The 20,998-nt window shown below is 42.6% G+C and overlaps 29 non-coding genes across 29 annotated transcripts; all 29 read left to right on the top strand.

The window, feature by feature from the left end:
• The first annotated feature begins 555 nt into the window (after nt 1–555).
• Nucleotides 556–629, top strand: Trnai-aau (transfer RNA isoleucine (anticodon AAU)). Its single transcript has one exon. It is a non-coding gene; the product is annotated as a tRNA-Ile (tRNA).
• Nucleotides 630–1,222: 593 nt separating this feature from the next.
• Nucleotides 1,223–1,296, top strand: Trnai-aau (transfer RNA isoleucine (anticodon AAU)). The gene has a single exon. It is a non-coding gene; the product is annotated as a tRNA-Ile (tRNA).
• Nucleotides 1,297–1,889: 593 nt separating this feature from the next.
• Trnai-aau (transfer RNA isoleucine (anticodon AAU)) lies at nt 1,890–1,963 on the top strand. Its single transcript has one exon. It is a non-coding gene; the product is annotated as a tRNA-Ile (tRNA).
• Nucleotides 1,964–2,544: 581 nt separating this feature from the next.
• Trnai-aau (transfer RNA isoleucine (anticodon AAU)) lies at nt 2,545–2,618 on the top strand. The gene has a single exon. It is a non-coding gene; the product is annotated as a tRNA-Ile (tRNA).
• A 593-nt stretch (nt 2,619–3,211) lies between these two features.
• Trnai-aau (transfer RNA isoleucine (anticodon AAU)) lies at nt 3,212–3,285 on the top strand. Its single transcript has one exon. It is a non-coding gene; the product is annotated as a tRNA-Ile (tRNA).
• Nucleotides 3,286–3,878: 593 nt separating this feature from the next.
• Nucleotides 3,879–3,952, top strand: Trnai-aau (transfer RNA isoleucine (anticodon AAU)). Its single transcript has one exon. It is a non-coding gene; the product is annotated as a tRNA-Ile (tRNA).
• A 1,880-nt stretch (nt 3,953–5,832) lies between these two features.
• Nucleotides 5,833–5,906, top strand: Trnai-aau (transfer RNA isoleucine (anticodon AAU)). Its single transcript has one exon. It is a non-coding gene; the product is annotated as a tRNA-Ile (tRNA).
• A 593-nt stretch (nt 5,907–6,499) lies between these two features.
• Nucleotides 6,500–6,573, top strand: Trnai-aau (transfer RNA isoleucine (anticodon AAU)). The gene has a single exon. It is a non-coding gene; the product is annotated as a tRNA-Ile (tRNA).
• A 593-nt stretch (nt 6,574–7,166) lies between these two features.
• Trnai-aau (transfer RNA isoleucine (anticodon AAU)) lies at nt 7,167–7,240 on the top strand. The gene has a single exon. It is a non-coding gene; the product is annotated as a tRNA-Ile (tRNA).
• A 593-nt stretch (nt 7,241–7,833) lies between these two features.
• On the top strand, nt 7,834–7,907 carry Trnai-aau (transfer RNA isoleucine (anticodon AAU)). Its single transcript has one exon. It is a non-coding gene; the product is annotated as a tRNA-Ile (tRNA).
• Nucleotides 7,908–8,488: 581 nt separating this feature from the next.
• Trnai-aau (transfer RNA isoleucine (anticodon AAU)) lies at nt 8,489–8,562 on the top strand. Its single transcript has one exon. It is a non-coding gene; the product is annotated as a tRNA-Ile (tRNA).
• Nucleotides 8,563–9,143: 581 nt separating this feature from the next.
• Nucleotides 9,144–9,217, top strand: Trnai-aau (transfer RNA isoleucine (anticodon AAU)). The gene has a single exon. It is a non-coding gene; the product is annotated as a tRNA-Ile (tRNA).
• A 593-nt stretch (nt 9,218–9,810) lies between these two features.
• On the top strand, nt 9,811–9,884 carry Trnai-aau (transfer RNA isoleucine (anticodon AAU)). Its single transcript has one exon. It is a non-coding gene; the product is annotated as a tRNA-Ile (tRNA).
• A 593-nt stretch (nt 9,885–10,477) lies between these two features.
• Nucleotides 10,478–10,551, top strand: Trnai-aau (transfer RNA isoleucine (anticodon AAU)). The gene has a single exon. It is a non-coding gene; the product is annotated as a tRNA-Ile (tRNA).
• A 581-nt stretch (nt 10,552–11,132) lies between these two features.
• On the top strand, nt 11,133–11,206 carry Trnai-aau (transfer RNA isoleucine (anticodon AAU)). Its single transcript has one exon. It is a non-coding gene; the product is annotated as a tRNA-Ile (tRNA).
• Nucleotides 11,207–11,799: 593 nt separating this feature from the next.
• Nucleotides 11,800–11,873, top strand: Trnai-aau (transfer RNA isoleucine (anticodon AAU)). The gene has a single exon. It is a non-coding gene; the product is annotated as a tRNA-Ile (tRNA).
• Nucleotides 11,874–12,466: 593 nt separating this feature from the next.
• Trnai-aau (transfer RNA isoleucine (anticodon AAU)) lies at nt 12,467–12,540 on the top strand. Its single transcript has one exon. It is a non-coding gene; the product is annotated as a tRNA-Ile (tRNA).
• Nucleotides 12,541–13,133: 593 nt separating this feature from the next.
• Trnai-aau (transfer RNA isoleucine (anticodon AAU)) lies at nt 13,134–13,207 on the top strand. Its single transcript has one exon. It is a non-coding gene; the product is annotated as a tRNA-Ile (tRNA).
• A 595-nt stretch (nt 13,208–13,802) lies between these two features.
• Trnai-aau (transfer RNA isoleucine (anticodon AAU)) lies at nt 13,803–13,876 on the top strand. The gene has a single exon. It is a non-coding gene; the product is annotated as a tRNA-Ile (tRNA).
• A 582-nt stretch (nt 13,877–14,458) lies between these two features.
• Trnai-aau (transfer RNA isoleucine (anticodon AAU)) lies at nt 14,459–14,532 on the top strand. The gene has a single exon. It is a non-coding gene; the product is annotated as a tRNA-Ile (tRNA).
• A 593-nt stretch (nt 14,533–15,125) lies between these two features.
• On the top strand, nt 15,126–15,199 carry Trnai-aau (transfer RNA isoleucine (anticodon AAU)). The gene has a single exon. It is a non-coding gene; the product is annotated as a tRNA-Ile (tRNA).
• Nucleotides 15,200–15,794: 595 nt separating this feature from the next.
• On the top strand, nt 15,795–15,868 carry Trnai-aau (transfer RNA isoleucine (anticodon AAU)). Its single transcript has one exon. It is a non-coding gene; the product is annotated as a tRNA-Ile (tRNA).
• Nucleotides 15,869–16,450: 582 nt separating this feature from the next.
• Nucleotides 16,451–16,524, top strand: Trnai-aau (transfer RNA isoleucine (anticodon AAU)). The gene has a single exon. It is a non-coding gene; the product is annotated as a tRNA-Ile (tRNA).
• Nucleotides 16,525–17,106: 582 nt separating this feature from the next.
• On the top strand, nt 17,107–17,180 carry Trnai-aau (transfer RNA isoleucine (anticodon AAU)). Its single transcript has one exon. It is a non-coding gene; the product is annotated as a tRNA-Ile (tRNA).
• A 593-nt stretch (nt 17,181–17,773) lies between these two features.
• Nucleotides 17,774–17,847, top strand: Trnai-aau (transfer RNA isoleucine (anticodon AAU)). Its single transcript has one exon. It is a non-coding gene; the product is annotated as a tRNA-Ile (tRNA).
• Nucleotides 17,848–18,429: 582 nt separating this feature from the next.
• Nucleotides 18,430–18,503, top strand: Trnai-aau (transfer RNA isoleucine (anticodon AAU)). Its single transcript has one exon. It is a non-coding gene; the product is annotated as a tRNA-Ile (tRNA).
• Nucleotides 18,504–19,096: 593 nt separating this feature from the next.
• Nucleotides 19,097–19,170, top strand: Trnai-aau (transfer RNA isoleucine (anticodon AAU)). Its single transcript has one exon. It is a non-coding gene; the product is annotated as a tRNA-Ile (tRNA).
• A 582-nt stretch (nt 19,171–19,752) lies between these two features.
• Trnai-aau (transfer RNA isoleucine (anticodon AAU)) lies at nt 19,753–19,826 on the top strand. The gene has a single exon. It is a non-coding gene; the product is annotated as a tRNA-Ile (tRNA).
• A 593-nt stretch (nt 19,827–20,419) lies between these two features.
• On the top strand, nt 20,420–20,493 carry Trnai-aau (transfer RNA isoleucine (anticodon AAU)). The gene has a single exon. It is a non-coding gene; the product is annotated as a tRNA-Ile (tRNA).
• Nucleotides 20,494–20,998: the final 505 nt, after the last annotated feature.

Genomic DNA, 20,998 nt, shown 5'->3' with positions numbered 1-20,998 from the left:
AAATGGCCGTTTGTGTCTCTTTCCAGTATTTCCTGTTCTGAATGAGTTGGTGTTGAGACGCATATGAAGGCTTTTCCGGGATATAGCATATCTGATTTGCATTTCATTTTGAAACTTGAGCACCCAGTATAATAGACTAGCACAGAGAAGGAGTGTGTTCCTTCGCATAGTCGTGTGTATATATATACATATGTATAGGTTTTCTGGTTCATCCTTTTCCCTTTCTATTCTCATTGGTGAATAGTTCAATGTTCTTGTGGAAGACTACGTAAAAGTGCCAAGTTCCTTATATTTCTATCCAAGCCGTCAGAGGGCAAGGGTGTTTGTGAAGTTTTGCATGATACTTATCTTCCGAAAACGAGGTGACCATGTATTGCGGACACATGTGTGATGTGTGTGTGCGTGTGTGGTGTAAGCAATCCATTTGCACAGAAAGACAAGTGCCCAGTACACGTGCATACATGTGTCGACCATGTTGCTTAACCGACAAGCTCAGCTTGTCAGGGCCTTGTGGAAGGCGAATGTCTTGCTTATTATTCCCATGGTTGTTAAGATGGCCGATTAGCTCAGTTGGTTAGAGCGCCGTGCTAATAACGCGGATGTCATGGGTTCGAGCCCCATATTGGCCACGAAAGTTTTTGATGTTTTGCAATGCATTATTTCTCACAAATGGCCGTTTGTGTCTCTTTCCAGTATTTCCTGTTCTGAATGAGTTGGTGTTGAGACGCATATGAAGGCTTTTCCGGGATATAGCATATCTGATTTGCATTTCATTTTGAAACTTGAGCACCCAGTATAATAGACTAGCACAGAGAAGGAGTGTGTTCCTTCGCATAGTCGTGTGTATATATATACATATGTATAGGTTTTCTGGTTCATCCTTTTCCCTTTCTATTCTCATTGGTGAATAGTTCAATGTTCTTGTGGAAGACTACGTAAAAGTGCCAAGTTCCTTATATTTCTATCCAAGCCGTCAGAGGGCAAGGGTGTTTGTGAAGTTTTGCATGATACTTATCTTCCGAAAACGAGGTGACCATGTATTGCGGACACATGTGTGATGTGTGTGTGCGTGTGTGGTGTAAGCAATCCATTTGCACAGAAAGACAAGTGCCCAGTACACGTGCATACATGTGTCGACCATGTTGCTTAACCGACAAGCTCAGCTTGTCAGGGCCTTGTGGAAGGCGAATGTCTTGCTTATTATTCCCATGGTTGTTAAGATGGCCGATTAGCTCAGTTGGGTAGAGCGCCGTGCTAATAACGCGGATGTCATGGGTTCGAGCCCCATATTGGCCACGAAAGTTTTTGATGTTTTGCAATGCATTATTTCTCACAAATGGCCGTTTGTGTCTCTTTCCAGTATTTCCTGTTCTGAATGAGTTGGTGTTGAGACGCATATGAAGGCTTTTCCGGGATATAGCATATCTGATTTGCATTTCATTTTGAAACTTGAGCACCCAGTATAATTGACTAGCACAGAGAAGAAGTGTGTTCCTTCGCATAGTCGTGTGTATATATATACATATGTATAGGTTTTCTGGTTCATCCTTTTCCCTTTCTATTCTCATTGGTGAATAGTTCAATGTTCTTGTGGAAGACTACGTAAAAGTGCCAAGTTCCTTATATTTCTATCCAAGCCGTCAGAGGGCAAGGGTGTTTGTGAAGTTTTGCATGATACTTATCTTCCGAAAACGAGGTGACCATGTATTGCGGACACATGTGTGATGTGTGTGTGCGTGTGTGGTGTAAGCAATCCATTTGCACAGAAAGACAAGTGCCCAGTACACGTGCATACATGTGTCGACCATGTTGCTTAACCGACAAGCTCAGCTTGTCAGGGCCTTGTGGAAGGCGAATGTCTTGCTTATTATTCCCATGGTTGTTAAGATGGCCGATTAGCTCAGTTGGTTAGAGCGCCGTGCTAATAATGCGGATGTCATGGGTTCGAGCCCCATATTGGCCACGAAAGTTTTTGATGTTTTGCAATGCATTATTTCTCACAAATGGCCGTTTGTGTCTCTTTCCAGTATTTCCTGTTCTGAATGAGTTGGTGTTGAGACGCATATGAAGGCTTTTCCGGGATATAGCATATCTGATTTGCATTTCATTTTGAAACTTGAGCACCCAGTATAATAGACTAGCACAGAGAAGGAGTGTGTTCCTTCGCATAGTCGTGTGTATATATATACATATGTATAGGTTTTCTGGTTCATCCTTTTCCCTTTCTATTCTCATTGGTGAATAGTTCAATGTTCTTGTGGAAGACTACGTAAAAGTGCCAAGTTCCTTATATTTCTATCCAAGCCGTCAGAGGGCAAGGGTGTTTGTGAAGTTGATCTTCCAAAAACGAGGTGACCATGTATTGCGGACACATGTGTGATGTGTGTGTGCGTGTGTGGTGTAAGCAATCCATTTGCACAGAAAGACAAGTGCCCAGTACACGTGCATACATGTGTCGACCATGTTGCTTAACCGACAAGCTCAGCTTGTCAGGGCCTTGTGGAAGGCGAATGTCTTGCTTATTATTCCCATGGTTGTTAAGATGGCCGATTAGCTCAGTTGGTTAGAGCGCCGTGCTAATAACGCGGATGTCATGGGTTCGAGCCCCATATTGGCCACGAAAGTTTTTGATGTTTTGCAATGCATTATTTCTCACAAATGGCCGTTTGTGTCTCTTTCCAGTATTTCCTGTTCTGAATGAGTTGGTGTTGAGACGCATATGAAGGCTTTTCCGGGATATAGCATATCTGATTTGCATTTCATTTTGAAACTTGAGCACCCAGTATAATAGACTAGCACAGAGAAGAAGTGTGTTCCTTCGCATAGTCGTGTGTATATATATACATATGTATAGGTTTTCTGGTTCATCCTTTTCCCTTTCTATTCTCATTGGTGAATAGTTCAATGTTCTTGTGGAAGACTACGTAAAAGTGCCAAGTTCCTTATATTTCTATCCAAGCCGTCAGAGGGCAAGGGTGTTTGTGAAGTTTTGCATGATACTTATCTTCCGAAAAAGAGGTGACCATGTATTGCGGACACATGTGTGATGTGTGTGTGCGTGTGTGGTGTAAGCAATCCATTTGCACAGAAAGACAAGTGCCCAGTACACGTGCATACATGTGTCGACCATGTTGCTTAACCGACAAGCTCAGCTTGTCAGGGCCTTGTGGAAGGCGAATGTCTTGCTTATTATTCCCATGGTTGTTAAGATGGCCGATTAGCTCAGTTGGTTAGAGCGCCGTGCTAATAATGCGGATGTCATGGGTTCGAGCCCCATATTGGCCACGAAAGTTTTTGATGTTTTGCAATGCATTATTTCTCACAAATGGCCGTTTGTGTCTCTTTCCAGTATTTCCTGTTCTGAATGAGTTGGTGTTGAGACGCATATGAAGGCTTTTCCGGGATATAGCATATCTGATTTGCATTTCATTTTGAAACTTGAGCACCCAGTATAATAGACTAGCACAGAGAAGGAGTGTGTTCCTTCGCATAGTCGTGTGTATATATATACATATGTATAGGTTTTCTGGTTCATCCTTTTCCCTTTCTATTCTCATTGGTGAATAGTTCAATGTTCTTGTGGAAGACTACGTAAAAGTGCCAAGTTCCTTATATTTCTATCCAAGCCGTCAGAGGGCAAGGGTGTTTGTGAAGTTTTGCATGATACTTATCTTCCGAAAACGAGGTGACCATGTATTGCGGACACATGTGTGATGTGTGTGTGCGTGTGTGGTGTAAGCAATCCATTTGCACAGAAAGACAAGTGCCCAGTACACGTGCATACATGTGTCGACCATGTTGCTTAACCGACAAGCTCAGCTTGTCAGGGCCTTGTGGAAGGCGAATGTCTTGCTTATTATTCCCATGGTTGTTAAGATGGCCGATTAGCTCAGTTGGTTAGAGCGCCGTGCTAATAACGCGGATGTCATGGGTTCGAGACCCATATTGGCCACGAAAGTTTTTGATGTTTTGCAATGCATTATTTCTCACAAATGGCCGTTTGTGTCTCTTTCCAGTATTTCCTGTTCTGAATGAGTTGGTGTTGAGACACATATGAAGGCTTTTCCGGGATATAGCATAGCTGATTTGCATTTCATTTTGAAACTTGAGCACCCAGTATAATAGACTAGCACAGAGAAGGAGTGTGTTCCTTCGCATAGTCGTGTGTATATATAGTCTGGTTCATAATTATTGAGAATTTTTCTTCTTACTTTGAGCTATCTTAACACCTCAACTGATTCACTGATACTTAAAACTAAGTAATGGTATAAGGGAGGTAACTCATCTTGGCCTACTGAGTATAGTACAATTTGAGTTACCCCCCCTGAATTTGTAGCAGACGTCATTTTCCTCAGCACTGTCAACAATGTCTGCTGAAGATAAAAGAAGGTTGATTTTTGAGTTGTGTAATCAAGGAATTGATGATGTAAATACATTGGCAGAGAGAACAGGAACTCCTCTTTCTACTGTGTATAGGATTAGGAAGAATTTTAAAGAGGGAAAGGATTTTGGGCACCAGAAAGGAGCAGGGAGACCCAGAAAATTGGACTTCTCAGATCGCGTCCGGCTGGGAATTTTAGCGTCTAAAAAGCAAAGGGCAAGCATCTCCAACATCAGGTATGAAATGATAGAAAGGGGATCAACAGTTGTATCAAAATCTACAGTTAGAAGAAATTTGATTGATCTTGGATGGGAGAAAAAGACTGGAATTCCTTCTCCTCTCATGAAACAAGAACATAAAGACAGGCGTATTGAGTGGTGTTTGGCACATGAAAACTTTGACTGAGAAAATGTGATTTTTACTGATGAAAGCTCAATATGGGTATATCCCAGTAATGTGAAAATATGGACAAAGTCTGCGTCAGCACCGTTGTATCGACGACCTAAATACAGCCCAAAGTTTCATGTATGGGGAGGGATATCCTTATTAGGAACGACCCCGCTGCGTGTGTTTGAGGGAAATCTGACAAGTCAACGCTACACTAACATATTAGATAATTTTCTCCTTCCAAGTGCACATGTGTTTTATGGAAATGACTGGATTTTGCAGCAAGATAATGATCCTAAACACACCGCAAAACATGCCAAGCAGTGGTTTCAGGAGAAAAATGTGACTGCATTACCATTTCCTGCATATAGTCCTGACTTAAATCCCATTGAGAACACTTGGGGGATGATGAAGGAATGTGTGAATCAAAAGGGGTTGACAAAAATTGAAGACATGAAGAGAGAAGTGGTCCTATACTGGGACAGCATAACTCACGAGACACTAACCTCTCTGATAGGAAGTATGCCTACCCGTCTTAGACTGTGCCGTGAAGCTCAAGGAGACTTGATAAAATATTAAATTGTTACCTACACAACATGAAAAGGTCAGTTCACTTTCACAATACATTCAATTTTATCTGATTTGTTCTCGTTTAATAATATGAAATGCTTTAGCTATTCTCAATAATTTTGAACCATACTGTATATACATATGTATAGGTTTTCTGGTTCATCCTTTTCCCTTTCTATTCTCATTGGTGAATAGTTCAATGTTCTTGTGGAAGACTACGTAAAAGCGCCAAGTTCCTTATATTTCTATCCAAGCCGTCAGAGGGCAAGGGTGTTTGTGAAGTTGATCTTCCGAAAAAGAGGTGACCATGTATTGCGGACACATGTGTGATGTGTGTGTGCGTGTGTGGTGTAAGCAATCCATTTGCACAGAAAGACAAGTGCCCAGTACACGTGCATACATGTGTCGACCATGTTGCTTAACCGACAAGCTCAGCTTGTCAGGGCCTTGTGGAAGGCGAATGTCTTGCTTATTATTCCCATGGTTGTTGAGATGGCCGATTAGCTCAGTTGGTTAGAGCGCCGTGCTAATAACGCGGATGTCATGGGTTCGAGCCCCATATTGGCCACGAAAGTTTTTGATGTTTTGCAATGCATTATTTCTCACAAATGGCCGTTTGTGTCTCTTTCCAGTATTTCCTGTTCTGAATGAGTTGGTGTTGAGACGCATATGAAGGCTTTTCCGGGATATAGCATATCTGATTTGCATTTCATTTTGAAACTTGAGCACCCAGTATAATAGACTAGCACAGAGAAGGAGTGTGTTCCTTCGCATAGTCGTGTGTATATATATACATATGTATAGGTTTTCTGGTTCATCCTTTTCCCTTTCTATTCTCATTGGTGAATAGTTCAATGTTCTTGTGGAAGACTACGTAAAAGTGCCAAGTTCCTTATATTTCTATCCAAGCCGTCAGAGGGCAAGGGTGTTTGTGAAGTTTTGCATGATACTTATCTTCCGAAAACGAGGTGACCATGTATTGCGGACACATGTGTGATGTGTGTGTGCGTGTGTGGTGTAAGCAATCCATTTGCACAGAAAGACAAGTGCCCAGTACACGTGCATACATGTGTCGACCATGTTGCTTAACCGACAAGCTCAGCTTGTCAGGGCCTTGTGGAAGGCGAATGTCTTGCTTATTATTCCCATGGTTGTTAAGATGGCCGATTAGCTCAGTTGGTTAGAGCGCCGTGCTAATAACGCGGATGTCATGGGTTCGAGCCCCATATTGGCCACGAAAGTTTTTGATGTTTTGCAATGCATTATTTCTCACAAATGGCCGTTTGTGTCTCTTTCCAGTATTTCCTGTTCTGAATGAGTTGGTGTTGAGACGCATATGAAGGCTTTTCCGGGATATAGCATATCTGATTTGCATTTCATTTTGAAACTTGAGCACCCAGTATAATAGACTAGCACAGAGAAGGAGTGTGTTCCTTCGCATAGTCGTGTGTATATATATACATATGTATAGGTTTTCTGGTTCATCCTTTTCCCTTTCTATTCTCATTGGTGAATAGTTCAATGTTCTTGTGGAAGACTACGTAAAAGTGCCAAGTTCCTTATATTTCTATCCAAGCCGTCAGAGGGCAAGGGTGTTTGTGAAGTTTTGCATGATACTTATCTTCCGAAAACGAGGTGACCATGTATTGCGGACACATGTGTGATGTGTGTGTGCGTGTGTGGTGTAAGCAATCCATTTGCACAGAAAGACAAGTGCCCAGTACACGTGCATACATGTGTCGACCATGTTGCTTAACCGACAAGCTCAGCTTGTCAGGGCCTTGTGGAAGGCGAATGTCTTGCTTATTATTCCCATGGTTGTTAAGATGGCCGATTAGCTCAGTTGGGTAGAGCGCCGTGCTAATAACGCGGATGTCATGGGTTCGAGCCCCATATTGGCCACGAAAGTTTTTGATGTTTTGCAATGCATTATTTCTCACAAATGGCCGTTTGTGTCTCTTTCCAGTATTTCCTGTTCTGAATGAGTTGGTGTTGAGACGCATATGAAGGCTTTTCCGGGATATAGCATATCTGATTTGCATTTCATTTTGAAACTTGAGCACCCAGTATAATAGACTAGCACAGAGAAGGAGTGTGTTCCTTCGCATAGTCGTGTGTATATATATACATATGTATAGGTTTTCTGGTTCATCCTTTTCCCTTTCTATTCTCATTGGTGAATAGTTCAATGTTCTTGTGGAAGACTACGTAAAAGTGCCAAGTTCCTTATATTTCTATCCAAGCCGTCAGAGGGCAAGGGTGTTTGTGAAGTTTTGCATGATACTTATCTTCCGAAAACGAGGTGACCATGTATTGCGGACACATGTGTGATGTGTGTGTGCGTGTGTGGTGTAAGCAATCCATTTGCACAGAAAGACAAGTGCCCAGTACACGTGCATACATGTGTCGACCATGTTGCTTAACCGACAAGCTCAGCTTGTCAGGGCCTTGTGGAAGGCGAATGTCTTGCTTATTATTCCCATGGTTGTTAAGATGGCCGATTAGCTCAGTTGGTTAGAGCGCCGTGCTAATAACGCGGATGTCATGGGTTCGAGCCCCATATTGGCCACGAAAGTTTTTGATGTTTTGCAATGCATTATTTCTCACAAATGGCCGTTTGTGTCTCTTTCCAGTATTTCCTGTTCTGAATGAGTTGGTGTTGAGACGCATATGAAGGCTTTTCCGGGATATAGCATATCTGATTTGCATTTCATTTTGAAACTTGAGCACCCAGTATAATAGACTAGCACAGAGAAGGAGTGTGTTCCTTCGCATAGTCGTGTGTATATATATACATATGTATAGGTTTTCTGGTTCATCCTTTTCCCTTTCTATTCTCATTGGTGAATAGTTCAATGTTCTTGTGGAAGACTACGTAAAAGTGCCAAGTTCCTTATATTTCTATCCAAGCCGTCAGAGGGCAAGGGTGTTTGTGAAGTTGATCTTCCGAAAACGAGGTGACCATGTATTGTGGACACATGTGTGATGTGTGTGTGCGTGTGTGGTGTAAGCAATCCATTTGCACAGAAAGACAAGTGCCCAGTACACGTGCATACATGTGTCGACCATGTTGCTTAACCGACAAGCTCAGCTTGTCAGGGCCTTGTGGAAGGCGAATGTCTTGCTTATTATTCCCATGGTTGTTAAGATGGCCGATTAGCTCAGTTGGTTAGAGCGCCGTGCTAATAACGCGGATGTCATGGGTTCGAGCCCCATATTGGCCACGAAAGTTTTTGATGTTTTGCAATGCATTATTTCTCACAAATGGCCGTTTGTGTCTCTTTCCAGTATTTCCTGTTCTGAATGAGTTGGTGTTGAGACGCATATGAAGGCTTTTCCGGGATATAGCATATCTGATTTGCATTTCATTTTGAAACTTGAGCACCCAGTATAATAGACTAGCACAGAGAAGGAGTGTGTTCCTTCGCATAGTCGTGTGTATATATATACATATGTATAGGTTTTCTGGTTCATCCTTTTCCCTTTCTATTCTCATTGGTGAATAGTTCAATGTTCTTGTGGAAGACTACGTAAAAGTGCCAAGTTCCTTATATTTCTATCCAAGCCGTCAGAGGGCAAGGGTGTTTGTGAAGTTGATCTTCCGAAAACGAGGTGACCATGTATTGCGGACACATGTGTGATGTGTGTGTGCGTGTGTGGTGTAAGCAATCCATTTGCACAGAAAGACAAGTGCCCAGTACACGTGCATACATGTGTCGACCATGTTGCTTAACCGACAAGCTCAGCTTGTCAGGGCCTTGTGGAAGGCGAATGTCTTGCTTATTATTCCCATGGTTGTTAAGATGGCCGATTAGCTCAGTTGGTTAGAGCGCCGTGCTAATAACGCGGATGTCATGGGTTCGAGCCCCATATTGGCCACGAAAGTTTTTGATGTTTTGCAATGCATTATTTCTCACAAATGGCCGTTTGTGTCTCTTTCCAGTATTTCCTGTTCTGAATGAGTTGGTGTTGAGACGCATATGAAGGCTTTTCCGGGATATAGCATATCTGATTTGCATTTCATTTTGAAACTTGAGCACCCAGTATAATAGACTAGCACAGAGAAGAAGTGTGTTCCTTCGCATAGTCGTGTGTATATATATACATATGTATAGGTTTTCTGGTTCATCCTTTTCCCTTTCTATTCTCATTGGTGAATAGTTCAATGTTCTTGTGGAAGACTACGTAAAAGTGCCAAGTTCCTTATATTTCTATCCAAGCCGTCAGAGGGCAAGGGTGTTTGTGAAGTTTTGCATGATACTTATCTTCCGAAAAAGAGGTGACCATGTATTGCGGACACATGTGTGATGTGTGTGTGCGTGTGTGGTGTAAGCAATCCATTTGCACAGAAAGACAAGTGCCCAGTACACGTGCATACATGTGTCGACCATGTTGCTTAACCGACAAGCTCAGCTTGTCAGGGCCTTGTGGAAGGCGAATGTCTTGCTTATTATTCCCATGGTTGTTAAGATGGCCGATTAGCTCAGTTGGTTAGAGCGCCGTGCTAATAATGCGGATGTCATGGGTTCGAGCCCCATATTGGCCACGAAAGTTTTTGATGTTTTGCAATGCATTATTTCTCACAAATGGCCGTTTGTGTCTCTTTCCAGTATTTCCTGTTCTGAATGAGTTGGTGTTGAGACGCATATGAAGGCTTTTCCGGGATATAGCATATCTGATTTGCATTTCATTTTGAAACTTGAGCACCCAGTATAATAGACTAGCACAGAGAAGGAGTGTGTTCCTTCGCATAGTCGTGTGTATATATATACATATGTATAGGTTTTCTGGTTCATCCTTTTCCCTTTCTATTCTCATTGGTGAATAGTTCAATGTTCTTGTGGAAGACTACGTAAAAGTGCCAAGTTCCTTATATTTCTATCCAAGCCGTCAGAGGGCAAGGGTGTTTGTGAAGTTTTGCATGATACTTATCTTCCGAAAACGAGGTGACCATGTATTGCGGACACATGTGTGATGTGTGTGTGCGTGTGTGGTGTAAGCAATCCATTTGCACAGAAAGACAAGTGCCCAGTACACGTGCATACATGTGTCGACCATGTTGCTTAACCGACAAGCTCAGCTTGTCAGGGCCTTGTGGAAGGCGAATGTCTTGCTTATTATTCCCATGGTTGTTGAGATGGCCGATTAGCTCAGTTGGTTAGAGCGCCGTGCTAATAAGGCGGATGTCATGGGTTCGAGCCCCATATTGGCCACGAAAGTTTTTGATGTTTTGCAATGCATTATTTCTCACAAATGGCCGTTTGTGTCTCTTTCCAGTATTTCCTGTTCTGAATGAGTTGGTGTTGAGACACATATGAAGGCTTTTCCGGGATATAGCATAGCTGATTTGCATTTCATTTTGAAACTTGAGCACCCAGTATAATAGACTAGCACAGAGAAGAAGTGTGTTCCTTCGCATAGTCGTGTGTATATATATACATATGTATAGGTTTTCTGGTTCATCCTTTTCCCTTTCTATTCTCATTGGTGATTAGTTCAATGTTCTTGTGGAAGACTACGTAAAAGTGCCAAGTTCCTTATATTTCTATCCAAGCCGTCAGAGGGCAAGGGTGTTTGTGAAGTTGATCTTCCGAAAAAGAGGTGACCATGTATTGCGGACACATGTGTGATGTGTGTGTGCGTGTGTGGTGTAAGCAATCCATTTGCACAGAAAGACAAGTGCCCAGTACACGTGCATACATGTGTCGACCATGTTGCTTAACCGACAAGCTCAGCTTGTCAGGGCCTTGTGGAAGGCGAATGTCTTGCTTATTATTCCCATGGTTGTTGAGATGGCCGATTAGCTCAGTTGGTTAGAGCGCCGTGCTAATAACGCGGATGTCATGGGTTCGAGCCCCATATTGGCCACGAAAGTTTTTGATGTTTTGCAATGCATTATTTCTCACAAATGGCCGTTTGTGTCTCTTTCCAGTATTTCCTGTTCTGAATGAGTTGGTGTTGAGACGCATATGAAGGCTTTTCCGGGATATAGCATATCTGATTTGCATTTCATTTTGAAACTTGAGCACCCAGTATAATAGACTAGCACAGAGAAGGAGTGTGTTCCTTCGCATAGTCGTGTGTATATATATACATATGTATAGGTTTTCTGGTTCATCCTTTTCCCTTTCTATTCTCATTGGTGAATAGTTCAATGTTCTTGTGGAAGACTACGTAAAAGTGCCAAGTTCCTTATATTTCTATCCAAGCCGTCAGAGGGCAAGGGTGTTTGTGAAGTTTTGCATGATACTTATCTTCCGAAAACGAGGTGACCATGTATTGCGGACACATGTGTGATGTGTGTGTGCGTGTGTGGTGTAAGCAATCCATTTGCACAGAAAGACAAGTGCCCAGTACACGTGCATACATGTGTCGACCATGTTGCTTAACCGACAAGCTCAGCTTGTCAGGGCCTTGTGGAAGGCGAATGTCTTGCTTATTATTCCCATGGTTGTTAAGATGGCCGATTAGCTCAGTTGGGTAGAGCGCCGTGCTAATAACGCGGATGTCATGGGTTCGAGCCCCATATTGGCCACGAAAGTTTTTGATGTTTTGCAATGCATTATTTCTCACAAATGGCCGTTTGTGTCTCTTTCCAGTATTTCCTGTTCTGAATGAGTTGGTGTTGAGACGCATATGAAGGCTTTTCCGGGATATAGCATATCTGATTTGCATTTCATTTTGAAACTTGAGCACCCAGTATAATAGACTAGCACAGAGAAGGAGTGTGTTCCTTCGCATAGTCGTGTGTATATATATACATATGTATAGGTTTTCTGGTTCATCCTTTTCCCTTTCTATTCTCATTGGTGAATAGTTCAATGTTCTTGTGGAAGACTACGTAAAAGTGCCAAGTTCCTTATATTTCTATCCAAGCCGTCAGAGGGCAAGGGTGTTTGTGAAGTTTTGCATGATACTTATCTTCCGAAAACGAGGTGACCATGTATTGCGGACACATGTGTGATGTGTGTGTGCGTGTGTGGTGTAAGCAATCCATTTGCACAGAAAGACAAGTGCCCAGTACACGTGCATACATGTGTCGACCATGTTGCTTAACCGACAAGCTCAGCTTGTCAGGGCCTTGTGGAAGGCGAATGTCTTGCTTATTATTCCCATGGTTGTTAAGATGGCCGATTAGCTCAGTTGGGTAGAGCGCCGTGCTAATAAGGCGGATGTCATGGGTTCGAGCCCGATATTGGCCACGAAAGTTTTTGATGTTTTGCAATGCATTATTTCTCAAAAATGGCCGTTTGTGTCTCTTTCCAGTATTTCCTGTTCTGAATGAGTTGGTGTTGAGACGCATATGAAGGCTTTTCCGGGATATAGCATATCTGATTTGCATTTCATTTTGAAACTTGAGCACCCAGTATAATAGACTAGCACAGAGAAGGAGTGTGTTCCTTCGCATAGTCGTGTGTATATATATACATATGTATAGGTTTTCTGGTTCATCCTTTTCCCTTTCTATTCTCATTGGTGAATAGTTCAATGTTCTTGTGGAAGACTACGTAAAAGTGCCAAGTTCCTTATATTTCTATCCAAGCCGTCAGAGGGCAAGGGTGTTTGTGAAGTTTTGCATGATACTTATCTTCCGAAAACGAGGTGACCATGTATTGCGGACACATGTGTGATGTGTGTGTGCGTGTGTGGTGTAAGCAATCCATTTGCACAGAAAGACAAGTGCCCAGTACACGTGCATACATGTGTCGACCATGTTGCTTAACCGACAAGCTCAGCTTGTCAGGGCCTTGTGGAAGGCGAATGTCTTGCTTATTATTCCCATGGTTGTTAAGATGGCCGATTAGCTCAGTTGGTTAGAGCGCCGTGCTAATAAGGCGGATGTCATGGGTTCGAGCCCCATATTGGCCACGAAAGTTTTTGATGTTTTGCAATGCATTATTTCTCACAAATGGCCGTTTGTGTCTCTTTCCAGTATTTCCTGTTCTGAATGAGTTGGTGTTGAGACGCATATGAAGGCTTTTCCGGGATATAGCATATCTGATTTGCATTTCATTTTGAAACTTGAGCACCCAGTATAATAGACTAGCACAGAGAAGGAGTGTGTTCCTTCGCATAGTCGTGTGTATATATATATACATATGTATAGGTCTTCTGGTTCATCCTTTTCCCTTTCTATTCTCATTGGTGAATAGTTCAATGTTCTTGTGGAAGACTACGTAAAAGTGCCAAGTTCCTTATATTTCTATCCAAGCCGTCAGAGGGCAAGGGTGTTTGTGAAGTTTTGCATGATACTTATCTTCCGAAAACGAGGTGACCATGTATTGCGGACACATGTGTGATGTGTGTGTGCGTGTGTGGTGTAAGCAATCCATTTGCACAGAAAGACAAGTGCCCAGTACACGTGCATACATGTGTCGACCATGTTGCTTAACCGACAAGCTCAGCTTGTCAGGGCCTTGTGGAAGGCGAATGTCTTGCTTATTATTCCCATGGTTGTTAAGATGGCCGATTAGCTCAGTTGGTTAGAGCGCCGTGCTAATAACGCGGATGTCATGGGTTCGAGCCCCATATTGGCCACGAAAGTTTTTGATGTTTTGCAATGCATTATTTCTCACAAATGGCCGTTTGTGTCTCTTTCCAGTATTTCCTGTTCTGAATGAGTTGGTGTTGAGACGCATATGAAGGCTTTTCCGGGATATAGCATATCTGATTTGCATTTCATTTTGAAACTTGAGCACCCAGTATAATAGACTAGCACAGAGAAGGAGTGTGTTCCTTCGCATAGTCGTGTGTATATATATATACATATGTATAGGTTTTTGGTTCATCCTTTTCCCTTTCTATTCTCATTGGTGAATAGTTCAATGTTCTTGTGGAAGACTACGTAAAAGTGCCAAGTTCCTTATATTTCTATCCAAGCCGTCAGAGGGCAAGGGTGTTTGTGAAGTTGATCTTCCGAAAAAGAGGTGACCATGTATTGCGGACACATGTGTGATGTGTGTGTGCGTGTGTGGTGTAAGCAATCCATTTGCACAGAAAGACAAGTGCCCAGTACACGTGCATACATGTGTCGACCATGTTGCTTAACCGACAAGCTCAGCTTGTCAGGGCCTTGTGGAAGGCGAATGTCTTGCTTATTATTCCCATGGTTGTTGAGATGGCCGATTAGCTCAGTTGGTTAGAGCGCCGTGCTAATAAGGCGGATGTCATGGGTTCGAGCCCCATATTGGCCACGAAAGTTTTTGATGTTTTGCAATGCATTATTTCTCACAAATGGCCGTTTGTGTCTCTTTCCAGTATTTCCTGTTCTGAATGAGTTGGTGTTGAGACGCATATGAAGGCTTTTCCGGGATATAGCATATCTGATTTGCATTTCATTTTGAAACTTGAGCACCCAGTATAATAGACTAGCACAGAGAAGGAGTGTGTTCCTTCGCATAGTCGTGTGTATATATATACATATGTATAGGTTTTCTGGTTCATCCTTTTCCCTTTCTATTCTCATTGGTGAATAGTTCAATGTTCTTGTGGAAGACTACGTAAAAGTGCCAAGTTCCTTATATTTCTATCCAAGCCGTCAGAGGGCAAGGGTGTTTGTGAAGTTTTGCATGATACTTATCTTCCGAAAACGAGGTGACCATGTATTGCGGACACATGTGTGATGTGTGTGTGCGTGTGTGGTGTAAGCAATCCATTTGCACAGAAAGACAAGTGCCCAGTACACGTGCATACATGTGTCGACCATGTTGCTTAACCGACAAGCTCAGCTTGTCAGGGCCTTGTGGAAGGCGAATGTCTTGCTTATTATTCCCATGGTTGTTAAGATGGCCGATTAGCTCAGTTGGTTAGAGCGCCGTGCTAATAAGGCGGATGTCATGGGTTCGAGCCCCATATTGGCCACGAAAGTTTTTGATGTTTTGCAATGCATTATTTCTCACAAATGGCCGTTTGTGTCTCTTTCCAGTATTTCCTGTTCTGAATGAGTTGGTGTTGAGACGCATATGAAGGCTTTTCCGGGATATAGCATATCTGATTTGCATTTCATTTTGAAACTTGAGCACCCAGTATAATAGACTAGCACAGAGAAGGAGTGTGTTCCTTCGCATAGTCGTGTGTATATATATATACATATGTATAGGTCTTCTGGTTCATCCTTTTCCCTTTCTATTCTCATTGGTGAATAGTTCAATGTTCTTGTGGAAGACTACGTAAAAGTGCCAAGTTCCTTATATTTCTATCCAAGCCGTCAGAGGGCAAGGGTGTTTGTGAAGTTTTGCATGATACTTATCTTCCGAAAACGAGGTGACCATGTATTGCGGACACATGTGTGATGTGTGTGTGCGTGTGTGGTGTAAGCAATCCATTTGCACAGAAAGACAAGTGCCCAGTACACGTGCATACATGTGTCGACCATGTTGCTTAACCGACAAGCTCAGCTTGTCAGGGCCTTGTGGAAGGCGAATGTCTTGCTTATTATTCCCATGGTTGTTAAGATGGCCGATTAGCTCAGTTGGTTAGAGCGCCGTGCTAATAACGCGGATGTCATGGGTTCGAGCCCCATATTGGCCACGAAAGTTTTTGATGTTTTGCAATGCATTATTTCTCACAAATGGCCGTTTGTGTCTCTTTCCAGTATTTCCTGTTCTGAATGAGTTGGTGTTGAGACGCATATGAAGGCTTTTCCGGGATATAGCATATCTGATTTGCATTTCATTTTGAAACTTGAGCACCCAGTATAATAGACTAGCACAGAGAAGGAGTGTGTTCCTTCGCATAGTCGTGTGTATATATATATACATATGTATAGGTTTTTGCTTCATCCTTTTCCCTTTCTATTCTCATTGGTGAATAGTTCAATGTTCTTGTGGAAGACTACGTAAAAGTGCCAAGTTCCTTATATTTCTATCCAAGCCGTCAGAGGGCAAGGGTGTTTGTGAAGTTGATCTTCCGAAAAAGAGGTGACCATGTATTGCGGACACATGTGTGATGTGTGTGTGCGTGTGTGGTGTAAGCAATCCATTTGCACAGAAAGACAAGTGCCCAGTACACGTGCATACATGTGTCGACCATGTTGCTTAACCGACAAGCTCAGCTTGTCAGGGCCTTGTGGAAGGCGAATGTCTTGCTTATTATTCCCATGGTTGTTAAGATGGCCGATTAGCTCAGTTGGTTAGAGCGCCGTGCTAATAACGCGGATGTCATGGGTTCGAGCCCCATATTGGCCACGAAAGTTTTTGATGTTTTGCAATGCATTATTTCTCACAAATGGCCGTTTGTGTCTCTTTCCAGTATTTCCTGTTCTGAATGAGTTGGTGTTGAGACGCATATGAAGGCTTTTCCGGGATATAGCATATCTGATTTGCATTTCATTTTGAAACTTGAGCACCCAGTATAATAGACTAGCACAGAGAAGGAGTGTGTTCCTTCGCATAGTCGTGTGTATATATATATACATATGTATAGGTTTTTGCTTCATCCTTTTCCCTTTCTATTCTCATTGGTGAATAGTTCAATGTTCTTGTGGAAGACTACGTAAAAGTGCCAAGTTCCTTATATTTCTATCCAAGCCGTCAGAGGGCAAGGGTGTTTGTGAAGTTGATCTTCCGAAAAAGAGGTGACCATGTATTGCGGACACATGTGTGATGTGTGTGTGCGTGTGTGGTGTAAGCAATCCATTTGCACAGAAAGACAAGTGCCCAGTACACGTGCATACATGTGTCGACCATGTTGCTTAACCGACAAGCTCAGCTTGTCAGGGCCTTGTGGAAGGCGAATGTCTTGCTTATTATTCCCATGGTTGTTGAGATGGCCGATTAGCTCAGTTGGTTAGAGCGCCGTGCTAATAAGGCGGATGTCATGGGTTCGAGCCCCATATTGGCCACGAAAGTTTTTGATGTTTTGCAATGCATTATTTCTCACAAATGGCCGTTTGTGTCTCTTTCCAGTATTTCCTGTTCTGAATGAGTTGGTGTTGAGACGCATATGAAGGCTTTTCCGGGATATAGCATATCTGATTTGCATTTCATTTTGAAACTTGAGCACCCAGTATAATAGACTAGCACAGAGAAGGAGTGTGTTCCTTCGCATAGTCGTGTGTATATATATACATATGTATAGGTTTTCTGGTTCATCCTTTTCCCTTTCTATTCTCATTGGTGAATAGTTCAATGTTCTTGTGGAAGACTACGTAAAAGTGCCAAGTTCCTTATATTTCTATCCAAGCCGTCAGAGGGCAAGGGTGTTTGTGAAGTTTTGCATGATACTTATCTTCCGAAAACGAGGTGACCATGTATTGCGGACACATGTGTGATGTGTGTGTGCGTGTGTGGTGTAAGCAATCCATTTGCACAGAAAGACAAGTGCCCAGTACACGTGCATACATGTGTCGACCATGTTGCTTAACCGACAAGCTCAGCTTGTCAGGGCCTTGTGGAAGGCGAATGTCTTGCTTATTATTCCCATGGTTGTTAAGATGGCCGATTAGCTCAGTTGGTTAGAGCGCCGTGCTAATAACACGGATGTCATGGGTTCGAGCCCCATATTGGCCACGAAAGTTTTTGATGTTTTGCAATGCATTATTTCTCACAAATGGCCGTTTGTGTCTCTTTCCAGTATTTCCTGTTCTGAATGAGTTGGTGTTGAGACGCATATGAAGGCTTTTCCGGGATATAGCATATCTGATTTGCATTTCATTTTGAAACTTGAGCACCCAGTATAATAGACTAGCACAGAGAAGGAGTGTGTTCCTTCGCATAGTCGTGTGTATATATATATACATATGTATAGGTTTTTGCTTCATCCTTTTCCCTTTCTATTCTCATTGGTGAATAGTTCAATGTTCTTGTGGAAGACTACGTAAAAGTGCCAAGTTCCTTATATTTCTATCCAAGCCGTCAGAGGGCAAGGGTGTTTGTGAAGTTGATCTTCCGAAAAAGAGGTGACCATGTATTGCGGACACATGTGTGATGTGTGTGTGCGTGTGTGGTGTAAGCAATCCATTTGCACAGAAAGACAAGTGCCCAGTACACGTGCATACATGTGTCGACCATGTTGCTTAACCGACAAGCTCAGCTTGTCAGGGCCTTGTGGAAGGCGAATGTCTTGCTTATTATTCCCATGGTTGTTGAGATGGCCGATTAGCTCAGTTGGTTAGAGCGCCGTGCTAATAAGGCGGATGTCATGGGTTCGAGCCCCATATTGGCCACGAAAGTTTTTGATGTTTTGCAATGCATTATTTCTCACAAATGGCCGTTTGTGTCTCTTTCCAGTATTTCCTGTTCTGAATGAGTTGGTGTTGAGACGCATATGAAGGCTTTTCCGGGATATAGCATATCTGATTTGCATTTCATTTTGAAACTTGAGCACCCAGTATAATAGACTAGCACAGAGAAGGAGTGTGTTCCTTCGCATAGTCGTGTGTATATATATACATATGTATAGGTTTTCTGGTTCATCCTTTTCCCTTTCTATTCTCATTGGTGAATAGTTCAATGTTCTTGTGGAAGACTACGTAAAAGTGCCAAGTTCCTTATATTTCTATCCAAGCCGTCAGAGGGCAAGGGTGTTTGTGAAGTTTTGCATGATACTTATCTTCCGAAAACGAGGTGACCATGTATTGCGGACACATGTGTGATGTGTGTGTGCGTGTGTGGTGTAAGCAATCCATTTGCACAGAAAGACAAGTGCCCAGTACACGTGCATACATGTGTCGACCATGTTGCTTAACCGACAAGCTCAGCTTGTCAGGGCCTTGTGGAAGGCGAATGTCTTGCTTATTATTCCCATGGTTGTTAAGATGGCCGATTAGCTCAGTTGGTTAGAGCGCCGTGCTAATAACACGGATGTCATGGGTTCGAGCCCCATATTGGCCACGAAAGTTTTTGATGTTTTGCAATGCATTATTTCTCACAAATGGCCGTTTGTGTCTCTTTCCAGTATTTCCTGTTCTGAATGAGTTGGTGTTGAGACGCATATGAAGGCTTTTCCGGGATATAGCATATCTGATTTGCATTTCATTTTGAAACTTGAGCACCCAGTATAATAGACTAGCACAGAGAAGGAGTGTGTTCCTTCGCATAGTCGTGTGTATATATATATACATATGTATAGGTTTTTGCTTCATCCTTTTCCCTTTCTATTCTCATTGGTGAATAGTTCAATGTTCTTGTGGAAGACTACGTAAAAGTGCCAAGTTCCTTATATTTCTATCCAAGCCGTCAGAGGGCAAGGGTGTTTGTGAAGTTGATCTTCCGAAAAAGAGGTGACCATGTATTGCGGACACATGTGTGATGTGTGTGTGCGTGTGTGGTGTAAGCAATCCATTTGCACAGAAAGACAAGTGCCCAGTACACGTGCATACATGTGTCGACCATGTTGCTTAACCGACAAGCTCAGCTTGTCAGGGCCTTGTGGAAGGCGAATGTCTTGCTTATTATTCCCATGGTTGTTGAGATGGCCGATTAGCTCAGTTGGTTAGAGCGCCGTGCTAATAAGGCGGATGTCATGGGTTCGAGCCCCATATTGGCCACGAAAGTTTTTGATGTTTTGCAATGCATTATTTCTCACAAATGGCCGTTTGTGTCTCTTTCCAGTATTTCCTGTTCTGAATGAGTTGGTGTTGAGACGCATATGAAGGCTTTTCCGGGATATAGCATATCTGATTTGCATTTCATTTTGAAACTTGAGCACCCAGTATAATAGACTAGCACAGAGAAGGAGTGTGTTCCTTCGCATAGTCGTGTGTATATATATACATATGTATAGGTTTTCTGGTTCATCCTTTTCCCTTTCTATTCTCATTGGTGAATAGTTCAATGTTCTTGTGGAAGACTACGTAAAAGTGCCAAGTTCCTTATATTTCTATCCAAGCCGTCAGAGGGCAAGGGTGTTTGTGAAGTTTTGCATGATACTTATCTTCCGAAAACGAGGTGACCATGTATTGCGGACACATGTGTGATGTGTGTGTGCGTGTGTGGTGTAAGCAATCCATTTGCACAGAAAGACAAGTGCCCAGTACACGTGCATACATGTGTCGACCATGTTGCTTAACCGACAAGCTCAGCTTGTCAGGGCCTTGTGGAAGGCGAATGTCTTGCTTATTATTCCCATGGTTGTTAAGATGGCCGATTAGCTCAGTTGGTTAGAGCGCCGTGCTAATAAGGCGGATGTCATGGGTTCGAGCCCCATATTGGCCACGAAAGTTTTTGATGTTTTGCAATGCATTATTTCTCACAAATGGCCGTTTGTGTCTCTTTCCAGTATTTCCTGTTCTGAATGAGTTGGTGTTGAGACGCATATGAAGGCTTTTCCGGGATATAGCATATCTGATTTGCATTTCATTTTGAAACTTGAGCACCCAGTATAATAGACTAGCACAGAGAAGGAGTGTGTTCCTTCGCATAGTCGTGTGTATATATATATACATATGTATAGGTCTTCTGGTTCATCCTTTTCCCTTTCTATTCTCATTGGTGAATAGTTCAATGTTCTTGTGGAAGACTACGTAAAAGTGCCAAGTTCCTTATATTTCTATCCAAGCCGTCAGAGGGCTAGGGTGTTTGTGAAGTTTTGCATGATACTTATCTTCCGAAAACGAGGTGACCATGTATTGCGGACACATGTGTGATGTGTGTGTGCGTGTGTGGTGTAAGCAATCCATTTGCACAGAAAGACAAGTGCCCAGTACACGTGCATACATGT

The sequence above is a fragment of the Haliotis asinina genome, chromosome 1 (assembly GCF_037392515.1).
Source record: "Haliotis asinina isolate JCU_RB_2024 chromosome 1, JCU_Hal_asi_v2, whole genome shotgun sequence".
Taxonomy (NCBI): Eukaryota; Metazoa; Mollusca; class Gastropoda; order Lepetellida; family Haliotidae; genus Haliotis; species Haliotis asinina.
The sequence above is the reverse complement of the archived record's forward strand: the minus strand, read 5'-3'. Positions and strand labels throughout refer to the sequence as shown.